At 47.4% G+C, this 18,190-nt stretch overlaps 2 non-coding genes across 2 annotated transcripts; both read right to left on the bottom strand.

Moving 5' to 3' along the window:
- Positions 1 to 1,641: 1,641 nt before the first annotated feature.
- trnam-cau (transfer RNA methionine (anticodon CAU)) lies at positions 1,642 to 1,713 on the bottom strand. The gene has a single exon. It is a non-coding gene; the product is annotated as a tRNA-Met (tRNA).
- A 3,105-nt stretch (positions 1,714 to 4,818) lies between these two features.
- On the bottom strand, positions 4,819 to 4,890 carry trnam-cau (transfer RNA methionine (anticodon CAU)). Its single transcript has one exon. It is a non-coding gene; the product is annotated as a tRNA-Met (tRNA).
- Between the last annotated feature and the right edge of the window lie 13,300 nt (positions 4,891 to 18,190).

The raw sequence follows: 18,190 nt of genomic DNA on the forward strand, positions 1-18,190 counted from the left end.
CCTGCTCCCTCCTGAATATCCAAGGGCTCAAACATACCTGCCCAGGTGAAGCAGCACTTTTGCCACAACCTATTCCACTGCATTCGCTGCTCACAGTGTCGTTTCCCCAATGTAGCATGAAGCATAAACTGGGTGACTGCTTCGCGGAACATCTGCCCGCAGGAAAAAGGCCCTGACCTGGCGGTTGCCTGCCACTTTAACACATCACCCTGTTCCCTGGCCAACATCTCTGTCTCAGGCTTGCAGCAGTGTTCTAGCTCCAGATGAAAGAACAACACCTCATTTTCCACTTGGAGACCTCACAGCCCTCCGGTCTTCAATATCGAGTTCCATAACTTTAGGGCCTGAACTCCCCCATATCCTTGACCTCGACCACACAAACGACTCCTTGTTATCACCTCGTCTGCTATGACACACTACGTATTGTTAGCCACTAACAGTCTCCATGAACAGTTATTCGCCCTCTCACGCGGATCGTTATTCACTCCTTCGTCCTTCCTATTGTTCTCTCCCTGAGCTTGCGGCAAACGCAGCAATGTACATTGGAGACTCTGAGCCAGCTGAAACTTGCTCAGTGTGAAGTACATTCCACATTGCTCCAAGAATTGCAAGCAGCAAAGCGTTTCCAGAACTTCTGCTTGTCATTCTGTCCCCGGGGCAATGATGTTTGTCTCATCCCCAGGAACTGGACTATCTCCACTGCTCGATAATTAAACCAGTTTATTTCTACTTGCACGTTGTTCTGGGGGTGGGGGTGGGGCGGGGTGTAGGGTGGGGGCGCGTAGAGTCCATTCGCTCTTCTGCTCTCTCTCTCTCTCTCTCTCTCTCTGAAACCCTTGGGGTGAGAGGTGTCAGTTGCATTAACGCGGGGAACATGAACAACTTTGATCGTGAACTTTCTCCAAAGGTCTGTTATCGGAGAGATAGAAAGATGCTGTGCTGGCAGGACAGAAAGAAATGGACACCGAGGACTCTTCGCCCAGGTCAATTCACATTGTTGTGCAGCCTTCTTGGTGTTCAGAAATCGTCCTTCACGCAGCAATCTTACGGAAAGTCTATTGCAAAGTGGGCATCGCTTTCTTTGTTGCTACCGCGCAGCAGTTAACATCTGAGCCCCAAGTGTCCCAGATGAAGAGACTCCGAGTGAAACCTTCACTCACTGAAAGTCCTCCCCACGGCCCTGAGCTGAGGTACTTCAGTCAGTCCAACACAGAAGGGACGGTTAAAAATGAACCAGTTTTGCTCCCTCAGCCTCTCTGTCCCAGAGACAGGCAGTGGGACGGCATAAACGCGGAGCACCGTTCTGGCGCAGACAGAAGCCGTTCAGCCCATCGAGTCCACGGCGACTGCATGTCTCTCTCTCTCTCTGAGGATATTCACAATCAGTGGTATACGTCCTAATAGTGGGGGAACTGTGTCTGAGTCGTGATGCGGTTTTTGACATGCTTGTCATTCACGTCTTGTCATGCAGCGAATGGACGAAAATGCGACTTGACCAGCTCATTGGCATCGCAGAGAACTGCTTTTGCCATTCAGTTCAGAAGAACACGGTGCCACTGAGACTTCTAAAACCACGCCCCTTGAATGGAGTGGAGTTGGTGAGTGCACAGATACGCTACGTGTCATTCAGAATGAGAACAATAGCAGAGGATGGTTTCGATCCATCGACCTCTGGGTTATGGGCCCAGCACGCTCCCGCTGCGCCACTCTGCTGCCACGCTCTGACCTCTGTACACAGAGCACTTCAGCTTTTCATCTGGCACGCGGCATGCACGTTCGAGACTGATGTCAAAGACCTTCGCTGCTGTCGTGTAATATGCTGTTTCGCAGACGTATGGAGGCTGTGTAAATAGAAACGTTTTTACTAAATTCCCACATTCTGTTGGTCGAACTGTGATTTCACACTGAATCACAACACGTGTCGGCCCACCTTCGCTCTGCTGGTTCTATCCTTAAGTCAACGTGTGTCTCTATTCGTTTCATTCTCTCGCCTTCTCAGCGTAAATCTGCACATCTGAACGTGACCACCGAATTCCCTTTAGTAACCATTGAATCTTCCTCTTTGTCAATGTCAGACAGGGACTTACTTACCCTCACCACTCCCTGTACGAAAACGTTCTTCCTCCTGTCACTTGTACTTTTATTTTCCTGTTGACTTTAAAATTCTGCCGAATCGTTGTGGATCCTTTTAGGTGTGGGAGCATTTTCACAACATTATTTCCTGTTTCTAGGTCCCTCACGACTTGGAAAATTTCGGTTCTCCGAGGAGAGCTGTCCCAATTTTCCAATTTACCTTCATTGCTGACATTCCCCGAACACCGCACAGCTCACGTCAACCTGATCGACACTACCTCCAACCATTTCACTTCCCTGTTTTCTGCCTTGTCCGTACTCCAGACAGCCCAACCTCGTTTCACCAAGGTGCTTTTTGCGAAAATTAATCAGGCAGTTTTGCAAAAGTCAAGTTAAAAAAGATGACGTCGGGCTCGTCCGGGATTTGAACCCGGGACCTCTCGCAAGTCATCACAGTAAAGCACCCAAAGCGAGAATCATACGCCTAGACCAACGAGCCAGAGAGCCGGTGCGCGACAAAGGCCCCACACCGCTTGAGTGATCTGAGACGTGCTCACTATGAAATACATTTGAGATTGCTCTATGAATTGCAAGCTGCAAAGAGTTTCTCGAACAGCTGTTTCTCATTCAGTCTCCCTGCTGCTGTTTGTCACGTCCCCAGGAATCGGGCTCTCTCTACTGGCAGATAATTCAACCATTTTGTTTTGAAACTCTTCTATGACACCCGAGCGGCCAGTGACAAGCATTGCCCTCCTCACTATACGATACAGAGAACAGGAGAAGACCACGCAGAACTCCACGAGTGTATCAACTCGACTGTGCGCATTGGGCCAGTATATCACTGTGAAATATTTATGCCCAAGCTCTTTTCGGAAGCAGATGAGAAGGCGAGGTGCAGAACAGAGCGTTGTTATACGGGAAAGCTGCTAAAGACGACATTGAGTGAATAGGAGAGAATGGGCTATGGTTCCAACACGCACCCGTTGCGCCAGGGGTTACACTTCGGGTCCACTCTTCCTTCACTCGCAACACCCCACAGCCACCTCCCATAGTGCCAAGTCGCTTTCGCCTGCAACCGCCGAATGTGTAACACCTGCCCATTTACCTGCTCCCTCCTGAATATCCAAGGGCTCAAACATACCTGCCCAGGTGAAGCAGCACTTTTGCCACAACCTATTCCACTGCATTCGCTGCTCACAGTGTCGTTTCCCCAATGTAGCATGAAGCATAAACTGGGTGACTGCTTCGCGGAACATCTGCCCGCAGGAAAAAGGCCCTGACCTGGCGGTTGCCTGCCACTTTAACACATCACCCTGTTCCCTGGCCAACATCTCTGTCTCAGGCTTGCAGCAGTGTTCTAGCTCCAGATGAAAGAACAACACCTCATTTTCCACTTGGAGACCTCACAGCCCTCCGGTCTTCAATATCGAGTTCCATAACTTTAGGGCCTGAACTCCCCCATATCCTTGACCTCGACCACACAAACGACTCCTTGTTATCACCTCGTCTGCTATGACACACTACGTATTGTTAGCCACTAACAGTCTCCATGAACAGTTATTCGCCCTCTCACGCGGATCGTTATTCACTCCTTCGTCCTTCCTATTGTTCTCTCCCTGAGCTTGCGGCAAACGCAGCAATGTACATTGGAGACTCTGAGCCAGCTGAAACTTGCTCAGTGTGAAGTACATTCCACATTGCTCCAAGAATTGCAAGCAGCAAAGCGTTTCCAGAACTTCTGCTTGTCATTCTGTCCCCGGGGCAATGATGTTTGTCTCATCCCCAGGAACTGGACTATCTCCACTGCTCGATAATTAAACCAGTTTATTTCTACTTGCACGTTGTTCTGGGGGTGGGGGTGGGGCGGGGTGTAGGGTGGGGGCGCGTAGAGTCCATTCGCTCTTCTGCTCTCTCTCTCTCTCTCTCTCTCTCTGAAACCCTTGGGGTGAGAGGTGTCAGTTGCATTAACGCGGGGAACATGAACAACTTTGATCGTGAACTTTCTCCAAAGGTCTGTTATCGGAGAGATAGAAAGATGCTGTGCTGGCAGGACAGAAAGAAATGGACACCGAGGACTCTTCGCCCAGGTCAATTCACATTGTTGTGCAGCCTTCTTGGTGTTCAGAAATCGTCCTTCACGCAGCAATCTTACGGAAAGTCTATTGCAAAGTGGGCATCGCTTTCTTTGTTGCTACCGCGCAGCAGTTAACATCTGAGCCCCAAGTGTCCCAGATGAAGAGACTCCGAGTGAAACCTTCACTCACTGAAAGTCCTCCCCACGGCCCTGAGCTGAGGTACTTCAGTCAGTCCAACACAGAAGGGACGGTTAAAAATGAACCAGTTTTGCTCCCTCAGCCTCTCTGTCCCAGAGACAGGCAGTGGGACGGCATAAACGCGGAGCACCGTTCTGGCGCAGACAGAAGCCGTTCAGCCCATCGAGTCCACGGCGACTGCATGTCTCTCTCTCTCTCTGAGGATATTCACAATCAGTGGTATACGTCCTAATAGTGGGGGAACTGTGTCTGAGTCGTGATGCGGTTTTTGACATGCTTGTCATTCACGTCTTGTCATGCAGCGAATGGACGAAAATGCGACTTGACCAGCTCATTGGCATCGCAGAGAACTGCTTTTGCCATTCAGTTCAGAAGAACACGGTGCCACTGAGACTTCTAAAACCACGCCCCTTGAATGGAGTGGAGTTGGTGAGTGCACAGATACGCTACGTGTCATTCAGAATGAGAACAATAGCAGAGGATGGTTTCGATCCATCGACCTCTGGGTTATGGGCCCAGCACGCTCCCGCTGCGCCACTCTGCTGCCACGCTCTGACCTCTGTACACAGAGCACTTCAGCTTTTCATCTGGCACGCGGCATGCACGTTCGAGACTGATGTCAAAGACCTTCGCTGCTGTCGTGTAATATGCTGTTTCGCAGACGTATGGAGGCCGTGTAAATAGAAACGTTTTTACTAAATTCCCACATTCTGTTGGTCGAACTGTGATTTCACACTGAATCACAACACGTGTCGGCCCACCTTCGCTCTGCTGGTTCTATCCTTAAGTCAACGTGTGTCTCTATTCGTTTCATTCTCTCGCCTTCTCAGCGTAAATCTGCACATCTGAACGTGACCACCGAATTCCCTTTAGTAACCATTGAATCTTCCTCTTTGTCAATGTCAGACAGGGACTTACTTACCCTCACCACTCCCTGTACGAAAACGTTCTTCCTCCTGTCACTTGTACTTTTATTTTCCTGTTGACTTTAAAATTCTGCCGAATCGTTGTGGATCCTTTTAGGTGTGGGAGCATTTTCACAACATTATTTCCTGTTTCTAGGTCCCTCACGACTTGGAAAATTTCGGTTCTCCGAGGAGAGCTGTCCCAATTTTCCAATTTACCTTCATTGCTGACATTCCCCGAACACCGCACAGCTCACGTCAACCTGATCGACACTACCTCCAACCATTTCACTTCCCTGTTTTCTGCCTTGTCCGTACTCCAGACAGCCCAACCTCGTTTCACCAAGGTGCTTTTTGCGAAAATTAATCAGGCAGTTTTGCAAAAGTCAAGTTAAAAAAGATGACGTCGGGCTCGTCCGGGATTTGAACCCGGGACCTCTCGCAAGTCATCACAGTAAAGCACCCAAAGCGAGATTCATACGCCTAGACCAACGAGCCAGAGAGCCGGTGCGCGACAAAGGCCCCACACCGCTTGAGTGATCTGAGACGTGCTCACTATGAAATACCTTTGAGATTGCTCGATGAATTGCAAGCTGCAAAGAGTTTCTCGAACAGCTGTTTCTCATTCAGTCTCCCTGCTGCTGTTTGTCACGTCCCCAGGAATCGGGCTCTCTCTACTGGCAGATAATTCAACCATTTTGTTTTGAAACTCTTCTATGACACCCGAGCGGCCAGTGACAAGCATTGCCCTCCTCACTATACGATACAGAGAACAGGAGAAGACCACGCAGAACTCCACGAGTGTATCAACTCGACTGTGCGCATTGGGCCAGTATATCACTGTGAAATATTTATGCCCAAGCTCTTTTCGGAAGCAGATGAGAAGGCGAGGTGCAGAACAGAGCGTTGTTATACGGGAAAGCTGCTAAAGACGACATTGAGTGAATAGGAGAGAATGGGCTATGGTTCCAACACGCACCCGTTGCGCCAGGGGTTACACTTCGGGTCCACTCTTCCTTCACTCGCAACACCCCACACCCACCTCCCATAGTGCCAAGTCGCTTTCGCCTGCAACCGCCGAATGTGTAACACCTGCCCATTTACCTGCTCCCTCCTGAATATCCAAGGGCTCAAACATACCTGCCCAGGTGAAGCAGCACTTTTGCCACAACCTATTCCACTGCATTCGCTGCTCACAGTGTCGTTTCCCCAATGTAGCATGAAGCATAAACTGGGTGACTGCTTCGCAGAACATCTGCCCGCAGGAAAAAGGCCCTGACCTGGCGGTTGCCTGCCACTTTAACACATCACCCTGTTCCCTGGCCAACATCTCTGTCTCAGGCTTGCAGCAGTGTTCTAGCTCCAGATGAAAGAACAACACCTCATTTTCCACTTGGAGACCTCACAGCCCTCCGGTCTTCAATATCGAGTTCCATAACTTTAGGGCCTGAACTCCCCCATATCCTTGACCTCGACCACACAAACGACTCCTTGTTATCACCTCGTCTGCTATGACACACTACGTATTGTTAGCCACTAACAGTCTCCATGAACAGTTATTCGCCCTCTCACGCGGATCGTTATTCACTCCTTCGTCCTTCCTATTGTTCTCTCCCTGAGCTTGCGGCAAACGCAGCAATGTACATTGGAGACTCTGAGCCAGCTGAAACTTGCTCAGTGTGAAGTACATTCTACATTGCTCCAAGAATTGCAAGCAGCAAAGCGTTTCCAGAACTTCTGCTTGTCATTCTGTCCCCGGGGCAATGATGTTTGTCTCATCCCCAGGAACTGGACTATCTCCACTGCTCGATAATTAAACCAGTTTATTTCTACTTGCACGTTGTTCTGGGGGTGGGGGTGGGGCGGGGTGTAGGGTGGGGGCGCGTAGAGTCCATTCGCTCTTCTGCTCTCTCTCTCTCTCTCTCTCTCTCTGAAACCCTTGGGGTGAGAGGTGTCAGTTGCATTAACGCGGGGAACATGAACAACTTTGATCGTGAACTTTCTCCAAAGGTCTGTTATCGGAGAGATAGAAAGATGCTGTGCTGGCAGGACAGAAAGAAATGGACACCGAGGACTCTTCGCCCAGGTCAATTCACATTGTTGTGCAGCCTTCTTGGTGTTCAGAAATCGTCCTTCACGCAGCAATCTTACGGAAAGTCTATTGCAAAGTGGGCATCGCTTTCTTTGTTGCTACCGCGCAGCAGTTAACATCTGAGCCCCAAGTGTCCCAGATGAAGAGACTCCGAGTGAAACCTTCACTCACTGAAAGTCCTCCCCACGGCCCTGAGCTGAGGTACTTCAGTCAGTCCAACACAGAAGGGACGGTTAAAAATGAACCAGTTTTGCTCCCTCAGCCTCTCTGTCCCAGAGACAGGCAGTGGGACGGCATAAACGCGGAGCACCGTTCTGGCGCAGACAGAAGCCGTTCAGCCCATCGAGTCCACGGCGACTGCATGTCTCTCTCTCTCTCTGAGGATATTCACAATCAGTGGTATACGTCCTAATAGTGGGGGAACTGTGTCTGAGTCGTGATGCGGTTTTTGACATGCTTGTCATTCACGTCTTGTCATGCAGCGAATGGACGAAAATGCGACTTGACCAGCTCATTGGCATCGCAGAGAAATGGTTTTGCCATTCAGTTCAGAAGAGCACGATGCCAGTGAGACTTCTAAAACTACGCCCCTTGAATGGAGTGGAGTTGGTGAGTGCACAGATACGCTACGTGTCATTCAGAATGAGAACAATGGCAGAGGATGGTTTCGATCCATCGACCTCTGGGTTATGGGCCCAGCACGCTCCCGCTGCGCCACTCTGCTGCCACGCTCTGACCTCTGTACACAGAAGCACTTCAGCTTTTCATCTGGCACGCGGCTCGCACGTTCGAGACTGATGTCAAAGACCTTCGCTGCTGTCGTGTAATATGCTGTTTCGCAGACGTATGGAGGCCGTGTAAATAGAAACGTTTTTACTAAATTCCCACATTCTGTTGGTCGAACTGTGATTTCACTCTGAATCACATCACGTGTCGCAGCGCAGACGGAGGCCATGCGGCCCTCCTTCGCTCTGCTGGTTCTATCCTTCAGTCAACGTGTGTCTCTATTCGCTTCATTCTCTCGCCTTCTCAGCGGAAATCTGCACATCCGAACGTGACCAACGAATTCCCTTTTGTGTCCATTGAATCTTCCTCTTTGTCAATGTCCGACAGGGACTTACTGACACTAACCACTCCCTGTACGAAAACCTTCTTCCTAATGTCACTTTTACTTCTTTTCCTGGTGACTTTAAAATTCTGCCGAATTGTTGTGGTTCCTTTCAGGCGTGGGAGCATTTTCAGAACACTATTTCCTGCATTCGCTGCTCACAGTGTCCAGCTCCTTTGTAGGCAGTTTATTCCATGTTATTGTCAACTAAATGAAGTTTTCCTCCAAATACACTTAAGGCTATCTGTCTGCATGAGGGTTTTCAGGTTTCTGTGTGCTGGATAATATGTGATCAGAAGGCATGTGGCAATCTACAGAAATTGCCACCTTTGTTCTGTTCATGTAACTGTACTGTCCGTGATCACTTATTTCGTGATTTATTTTGCAGGAAGATGTGCAGAATGAAATCTGAAAGCAAATGATCCATCAAGTTCAGATAGAGCCACTTGATTCATTGGGACTTGAATATCAGTAGCCATTCCAATCAGGAAGACATGTTTCCTTTTGTTTGCTTGAGAGATTTTGGACACTGGTGTGGCAGGAAGAATACTGAGACACCCGAGTGAGGGAGATTCAGTGCGCTGACTGTGAAAAGTGCTTCAAACCATTTACTCAGCTTGGGGAATCAAAATCTCACCCCTCACGGTGGGAAAGACTATGTCCCTGTTCTGTTTGTAATTTCAAACCCAGAGTGACACAAGAAAAGCTCCCCCACTGGGCAAACCATGGAAATGTGGGGACTGTGTGAAGGGATTCCCTTCCCTATCCCTGCTGGAAACCCACAGGCGCATTCACCCGGGGAGAGGCCATTCACCTGCTGTCAGTGCCCGAATGGCGTCACGTGTTATTCCCACCTGCGGAGGCACCAGCGCGTTCACGTGCCATCGCAGGGGGGATGGAAGGAGCGATGGCCGATGTGTCACTATCAACCCAACTCTGGGGACTCACAGGGTCGAATCCCGCCGCGATAGATGCAGAATTGGGATTTCGTCAGTAATCTGGACTTCAGAATCTTAGGATGAAACCATTTACAGGGGGAAACCCCCACCTGATTGACTCATGTTCTTTCTAGAGAAGGAAACTGCTGTTGCGGGAAAGGGATCACTCAGTCATCCCAGCTGCCTGCTTTACCCGGCTGTACCAAACATCCTGTTACAAAGGGACAACTCAGCTGGCCAATAAAGAAAGCGGGGTGCAGGGTGTGGTTGCACTTTGAGCTTGAGCTGGGTTTTTTAAAAAAATGTCACTTTTTGTACGCCTTTTTGCTGGGGAGATTTGAAGCTGTAACAAAATTGGGTCGCAGTAAAGGTTACCTGAACTTACCGCCAGGCTCATTGAAAGCGTGTGAGAAGGTGTGTGCGTGGATGTGAGTGTGTGGGGGGCTGTATCAGTGTGTGTCTGAGAGAGAGCCTGTCTACCAGAGAGGGTCTGCACGAGCGTGTGAGTTCTTGAGAGTGTGTGTGTGTGAGAGAGAGACAGAGACAGAGACAGAGAGAAAGGCAGAGAGAGAGAGAGAGAGAGACAGAGCTGTGTGTGTGTGTGTGAGAGAGAGAGAGAGACAGAGAGAGAGAGTGTATTGTGTAGCTGAGTCTCTTGTCGTGTGACGTGAACCTAAGGTCTCAGCTGAGGCCATCCTCATGTGTTTCAAACTTGGCTATCAGCCTCTGCCCAGCCACTAGAAATGATTAAGCAGCTACACAACACACATTGGAGAGGGGAAGGTGAAGGGCTTATGCCTGAAACATCGATTCTCCTGCTCCTTGGATGTTGCCTGACCTGCTGTGCTTTTCCAACAGCACACTCTCGACTCTGATCTCCAGCATCTGCAGTTCTCACTTTCTCCTTAAGGACAAGGTGGGAATTGTCTTTTATTCACTCATCCACTCCTTACAGCGTGTTGTTTGTTCTGGCCTAACTGCGCATACGTCAATGCAATTTTCACAAAGAGTTCAGCGACTTTTTTCTAAAAAATGACAATTTTTCCAGACTTTAACGACGTTTCTGAATATATGATTTTAGCTATTCTCAATTTTAAAAAGCAGGCATTTCTCGCACACCCTGGTTCCCAGGTAGAATCATCACCATCCATTCTCTCTCTCTCTCTCTCTCCTTAAAAAAGGGTTGAGGCGCCAGAAACGATAGGGAGGGGCGGTGTTGGGGGTGGAGAAGGGAGAGAAACGCACAGGGGGACAGAGGTTGGGGGTTAGAGAAAGACGGGTTCAGACGGTTGGGGGAAGAGAATGGGGGTGCAGTGGGAGGAGGGAGTATGGACAGGGGCAGCGGGTGGGGAGAAAATGGACGGCGGGCAGAGTGTGAAGAGAGAGACAGCACAAATCCCACCTTCCCCAGAACTGGTAGCAGTGTCCCACGAACTGGAACACACTCCTCCCACAGCAGACTTGGGGCAATCAATTCTCAATATAAACGTGGCTAAGGCAGTGAAATCATATCATCCCTACAGGCCATTCACACTGACTTTCCCAACAGCATCGCACCCAGACCCACTCGACTACATCACAGCCCTGCAGTTCCCCATGGCTAGTTCCTGATGAAGGGTTTTGCTGGAAACGTCGAATCTCCTGCTCCTCGGATGCTGCCTGACCTGCTGTGCTTTTCCAGCACCACACTCTCGACCCTAATCTCCAGCATCTGCAGTCCTCACTTTCGCCCAGTATGGGGTGAATGTTCTATTCCTTGTCTTTTAAATAGTTTTAAAATCTTCTCCCCTCACCCTAAACCTATATCCTCTATCCTTTACCGTTGTAAAAAGACAGTAACGTTGAGCAGCCAGACAAAATGCCAAAGGAGTAAAATATTGAGGCACAGGGTAAAAACATTTCAGCAACAAAATGGCTTTAGCACTTTTCTCTCCCATTCTCATGTGGACACTTAAAATTTGCTATGATCTGGAGGTGCCTGCGTTGGACTGGAGTGTACAAAGTTAAAAATCAAACAATACCAAATTATTGTACAATCGGCTTGTTTGGAAGCACTCGCTTTCGGACCGCAGCTCCTTCATCAGGCGGTTGTGGAGTATAAGATCGTAAGATCATAAATTCTGTGTTTTACGATCTTATACTCCAAAACCACCTGATGAAGGTGCAATGCTCCGAAAGCTAGTGCTTCCAAATAAGTCTGTTGGACTGTGACCGGGTATTGTGTGATTTTTTTTTACCTTTCAGTAACATCAGCATCGCCACAGAGCGTACTGAGCATGCTCCGCGGTGTCAGCAAAGCACTGCGCATACTCTTGCGTGTCCGCTGAAACGGCTCACTGGCTCCTTTCCAAGGACCAATGGAGCACCTTGGAGGACCGGAAGGAGGTTTGTCCTCCTGCCAATCAGAGCCGCCATTGTCGAAATGCGGAAGTTGGACCGTGAGCTCTGAAGCCGCTGCTGCTCTTTTCTGTCTGGATGAAGACTAATCTTCACTTTCTTGCTCTAACATTGTGAGTACAAGTCTTTTTCTCACCACTTTTTCCTTTTTCGTTCTGGGGTTCAATTGTTATTTTGCAGCAACTGAAAGGAAAGAGTGAATCGAGGAAGGAGACAGACTCTGGAAAAGTTGATCCAGGTCTGTGTCTCAATTTGCAAACACTTGACACATGCAGTGCCACAATGGGAAGTTGTAGCCTTTGATGTGTGAAAAAAGCAGAAAGGAGATGCATTGTTCAAATGTTGATATGCTGAGGTTGGCGGAAGTGAGATGACGGCGATTAGAGTTGAAAAGTGTGGGCTGGAAAAGCACAGCAGGACAAGCAGCAACTGAGGAGGAGGAGAGTCGACGTTTCAGGCAAGAGCCCTTCATCAGGAGTGATGTGTGGATGGACAAAGGGGCCTCAGCGCCCTTCCACACCAGTCAATGCTAGTTGCCAGAAAGGTGCAGCAAGCAATGAGCAAAGCAAGTGGTATATTAGCAAGAGGAATTGTGTTCAGAAGTGGATATGTCTTCCAGCAGTTAGATCAATCATTGAGTGCATTCAAGGCTGAGTTCACTTGACTTTGAAAAACAAAGAAGTGGATGGTTATGGGGGAAGACAAAAATTGGTTTTAAGACCAGGACAGAACAGTTACAGAGTCATACAGCATAGAAACAGACCATTCAGTCCAACTGTGCTGACTGTGTTCTGAAACTAATCTAGTCCCACCTGCCAGTGATTGGCCCATAACCCCCTGTGCTGTGACAGCCACAGGCTCTATTCGCCTTTAATTGTCAAGTTTTACTGATATATCTCTAAACAGAGCATACACCCGGTCACACGTAGACTATGGGAATAAAACACCACTGACAATTTCCCGAATCAGGACTGACTTTGCACTGAAAACATAGACATTTTAAATGAATAGGGTGCCATTCATTTTAAGATCAGGTGAACTTAAGACGCATTGTGTTGACTTAGAATTGAGAGATCCTTGACACACACACACAGCTGAAATCTTCACCATTATCAAATTGGAATTAAGGCTGGGTAGGCTGAGATGTTTTTTTTTGCTGGAGCAGAGAAGATTGAGAGGCGAAGTTTATAAAACTATGAGGGGTATAGATAAGGTTAATGGAAGTTGTCTCTTCCCGAGGATGGGGGATTTCAAGAGCAGGGGACACATTTTTACGGTGAGATGAAAGAGTTTGAAAAACAGACATGTGGATCAAATCTTTTATGGAGAGGGTGGTTCGTGTGTGGAATTAACTTCCAGACTAAGTGGTGGACACGGGTACAATTACAACATTTAAAAGACATTTGGATAGGTACATGAGTAGGAAAGGTTTTGAGGGAAAGGGAAAGACTGAATAGGCTGAGGTTGTTTAACCTGGGGTGTAAGAGACTGAGGAGTTGCCTTATAGAAGTCTATAACACCATGAGGGGTATAGATAGGGTAAATAGTCAAGGACATACCCTGGGTTGGGGGAGTCCAGAATGAGAGAGAAAAGGTTTTAAGTGAGAGGAGAAAATTTTAAAAGGGATCCGAGTAGCAATCTTTTCATGCAGTGTGTGTATGGAGTTAGCTGCCGGTGAAAGTGGTGGAGACTGGTAAAATGGCAACATGTAAAAGGCATCTTCATGTGTGTAAATATAGAAAGAGGTTAGAGGGATATTAGCCAAGTGCTGGCAAATGGAACGAGATGAGGGTAGGATATCTGGTCAGCATGGACATTTTGGATTGAAGGGTCTGTTTCTGTGCTGTGCATCTCTATGACTATTACAACTGGATACAGACCTGGAGTAGGCAGATTGCACTAGTTTAGTGGGTCACCATGGACTGGTTGGAACGAAGGGTCTGTTTCTGGGCTGTATGACTCAATAGCATCGAATAAATGAGGATTAATCGCAAAGAGGTGACAAAGGTTTCAAACACCACCTTAGTTATAAAGAAGGGGTCCATACACATGTACCTAAGGGCTGTGGGGCACTGTGAGGTTCAGTAAATCAGACAGTCAGCCAGCAATCTTTTTCTGGGAGACTAGTCTCGAGAAAGGAGTAAGTCCTATATTCCTGAAAACATAGATGGACAGGACAGTGAAGAAGGCTTTTGTCAGTCAGTGCACTCAGTATAACAGTTGGGAAGTTATGTTCCAGTTATCAAGGACGTTGGTGAGGCCACACTTGGAGTATTGTGTTCAGTTTCGTTCACTTGCTATAACAAGGATGGTATTAAACTGGAAAGAGTGCAGAAGAAATTTACAAGGATATTTCTAAGACTCAAAGATTTGAGTTATAGGGAGAGGTCTGACAAGTTCGGACTTCTTTCTTTAGAGCACAGGAGACTGAGAGAAGAACATTAAAAACGTATCCAAGATCATGAGAGGCATGGGTAGGGTGTATGCACTCAGACTTTGTCTTGGAATTGAGGAATCGAAGACTAGAGGACATCAGTTTAATGTTAGAGGGGAAAGAATAACAGGGAATCTGAGTGGTATGCATATGGAATGAGCTGCTAGTGAAAGGTGGTTGAGGGAGGTACATTAACAACATTTAAAAGGCATTTGGACAAATACATGGATAGGAAAGTTAAAAATCACACAACACCAGATTATAGTCCAATAGGTTTAATTGGAAGTACACTAGCTTTCGGAGTGATGCTCCTTCATCAGGTGATAGTGGAGGGTTCAATCCTAATGCACAGAATATACAGCAAAAATTTACAGTGTGATGTAACTGAAATTATACATTGAAAAATTGATTGTCTGTTAAGCCTTTCATCTCTTAGAATACAGTGATAGTTACACTTCTTTCATGTGTAAATCACAAAAACTTTTTGAAAAAAAATTGCATCCTCGGGTTAGCTGTTAACAATGGTGATAGCTAGACAATATGTTGAAGGTGTTGGCCCCCGTGTTCTCTGTCTATGACCTGATGTTTAGATTAGAATCAATCTAAAAAGTGAGATAACAGAGTTTTACATAAATTCATGCAGTTTTTGATCTAAGTACAATGTAACCCTGCAAGTACAAATGCACCCAACAAAATGTATGTGTGCATGTGGGTCTTTGTGTGTTTGCATGTGTGTGTGTGTATGTGGTGAGTTCAGAGTGTCTTAAGTCTGTGAGGGGGTGCATGTGTGTGGGTGTCTGTGTGCACGTATTTGTGTATAGGAGTGTGTGTGTGTGTGTGTGTGTGTGTGTGTTGTGCAATGGTGGTCACCTGTAAATGTGATAATAGACTTCTATATCAACTTATCGGACCACACCCTTCGACCAGAAGAGATTGAAGTCCAGAGTAGGGGTCTCAACGTCTGCCCAAGCAACAAAATGGACCAGTTGGATATCCACCAGAACGAAGGACCCGATACCCAGCATGAGCAAAACCAATGTAGTGTACAAAATCCCATGCAAGGACTGCACAAAACACTACATTGGACAAACAGGAAGACAGCTAACGATCCGTATCCATGAATACCAACTAGCCACGAAACGACATGACCAGCTACCCTTACTAGCCACAAACGTGGATGACAAGCAACATGAGTTCGACTGGGACAACACTACTATTATAGGACAAGCCAAACAGAGAACAGTCAGGGAATTCCTAGGGGCATGACACTCATTCACTGATTCAATCAATAAGCACATCGACTTGGACCACTGCAACGGACAGCTGGAACTGACAACCGGAAGCGGCAGATTCAAATCACTACAAATGCCGGAGGAAAGATCACAGAAGCGCTTCACAGGAGTCTCCCAAGCACTGAGGATGTCACCCAGACAAGGGACGAAACGTCTGCAACACAAATTCCAAGCTCGGCGAACAGAACCACAACAACAGAAAGTAATGTAGTCAAAATGTTCCCACGCCTGAAAGGATCGGCAACGATTCGGCAGAGTTTTCAAGTCATGAGGAAAAGAACTAAAAGTGACATTAGGAAGAACGCTTTCATACAGGGAGTAGTTGGGGTCAGCAAATCCGTAACTGACATTGACAAAGAGGCAGATTCAATAGACGCAAACGGGAATTCGGTGGTCATATTTAAAGTAACAATGTGCAGAATTACATGGAGAAGGCAAGAGAATGATACGAATACAGACACACGTTAACTTACGGTGTAGAACCAGCAGAGCGAAGGTGGGCCGCATGGCAAATGTTGTGACTCAGAGTGAAATCACAGGTCGACCAACAGAATTTAGGAATTTAGAAAAAAGTTGAATTTTACATAGCCCCCATACTTCTGCGCAACAGTATATTATTACACGACATCAGTGGAGGTCTTTGATAACAGTATCGAACATGCATGCCACATGCCAGACAAAAGGCTGAAGGGACCTGTGGAAAGCGCACATTCACAGAGACAAAGAGAGACAAATGGCGACATATATTGAGGTCGACACTGAAAGGACGAATTCTCCATTCGACATGGATGCTAACTGATGGAAATGAAAAGAAAAATGTTATCATTTAAGCACAGCCGTTCACTAGCTCAGGGCAAAAGAATACAGCATTAGGGCCACTAATCTCCTTTTAAATTTGTAAATGCGAAGTTAGTAAGTGAGTGAGAGATTTTGATAAATACGCTGATTTGACAGGTGAATATGAGCATTTCCCCGGTGTTATAACATATCAATGCAAAGATAACATTAACTCTGTTACGCTCCATAGATGCTGCCATGTCTGCTGAGTTTCTCTATCAATTCATGTTTTTGTTTCAAATTTCCAGCATCTGCAATCCTTTATTTGATATTGACCTGAATAGTTTTTGGGACAAAATCAATCCCTGCCAGCTTCACATAGTATTTCATGCTTCTAAAAAAAAATCAGAAATGTTGCCATCGTGACAAAGGAAAGGTGCAGAATTCCCATTCTCTGGCCCGGACTGGGACCCTTAGGACAGCGTGAAAAGCATAGTATCCAAAGCACTTGATTACCGGTGGAGCGAGCCAATGTATATTTGTTCAATTGCACTGTTTTTGCCTTTTCATTTATGACCATCGTCGCTGCAGATTGGTGTCTCCCTGTCTTCGAGGTTTTACAACGTACAGAAAGACCATTCGGTCCACTGTGCTGTGTGGATTATCAGACATCGATCTGTCCTTGTCTCAGTTTCCAGCATTTCGCCCATAGCCTTGTGTATTCTGATGTTTCCGGGGCTAGTGCCAATGAGATTCTCCCTGTGATCTCACAATGACACAACAATGGGCCTGAAGTCTGATATGGTCAAACTGTGTTGAAACCCCATTTAGGAACTAATCGTCATTTTATCCACAGATGTAGACACGCAGATACAATCGCGGACAGGGGCAGTGATCTCAGGATTACACCCACTCCATGTGCTTCATGTCCACCAGTTTCTCCAATAAAAATCAGAGGGAGAATACAAGCCACTTTTCCAGACAATGAGAGCTGGGATATGGAATAGACAGTGAGTTGAAACAGTCCCACGTGCAGCTCGTGCAACTTTCAATTCCCCAAAATCCACCGACGCATTCGCTGCGGCGCCTGGCAATCTAAGAGGACAGCACCCGGCAGACATTCCTCACTAAAAACAACTGACTCACGGGAAACTCTAAATACAATCATGACGCATTTCTTCCTGCTTCTGTCCCTATCTCATCTCCAGCTCGATCCGAACGTCCAGCTCTGAGGTCAATGAGCAGCTTGATACAAACACAGGCAGATCGTGAAGATAACCTTTACCTGGAAAGCAGGGCCAGGGAATGTCAGACATAAGGTATTGGGAAGTGATGAGCTTCCCACCAGTCGCTGATTCCAACCAGTTCCAAAGAGGGTGAATATTTATCCCCCTCCACAGATCTGAATCTTAAAGAAGAAACTAGGGATCAAGGTCCCATTTTTTTGGACAATATTTCTCAACTGGAGTTGGCAGGGCTCGCACCAGCGCGGGGAAACGGCAAAGCATTTCACGACCATCGCATTAACTACTCGGCCCACGAATACACACCCACACTGACAGCTTTACTTCCCAGGTCTCTCTGTCTGTAGAGTTGAGAAAGAGTGCACCACCAGACCAAGGAAGCAGCGGGAGGGAGAGCAGCGGGCACGCCGCCCCTGGGTGGGATTGGACCACAAACCTTTCGGTTAACAGCCGCTTCTGCTGACCAATTGCGTCACAGAGACAGTCAACTGCGCTGGCTACACCATCGCTTAGGGGAGGCTAAGATCAGTTCACACCCCGAGAACATCAGAGTCTATCTCCCGGCCTCTTCAACAAGAGGACGTTGTCTGGACTGTCTCTGGACAATCGTTAGGATGAATGTAGATTGGTAAATGTATTTGGTGACAGTTCTGTTC

This window comes from Hemiscyllium ocellatum (genome assembly GCF_020745735.1).
Source record: "Hemiscyllium ocellatum isolate sHemOce1 chromosome 27 unlocalized genomic scaffold, sHemOce1.pat.X.cur. SUPER_27_unloc_5, whole genome shotgun sequence".
Taxonomy (NCBI): Eukaryota; Metazoa; Chordata; class Chondrichthyes; order Orectolobiformes; family Hemiscylliidae; genus Hemiscyllium; species Hemiscyllium ocellatum.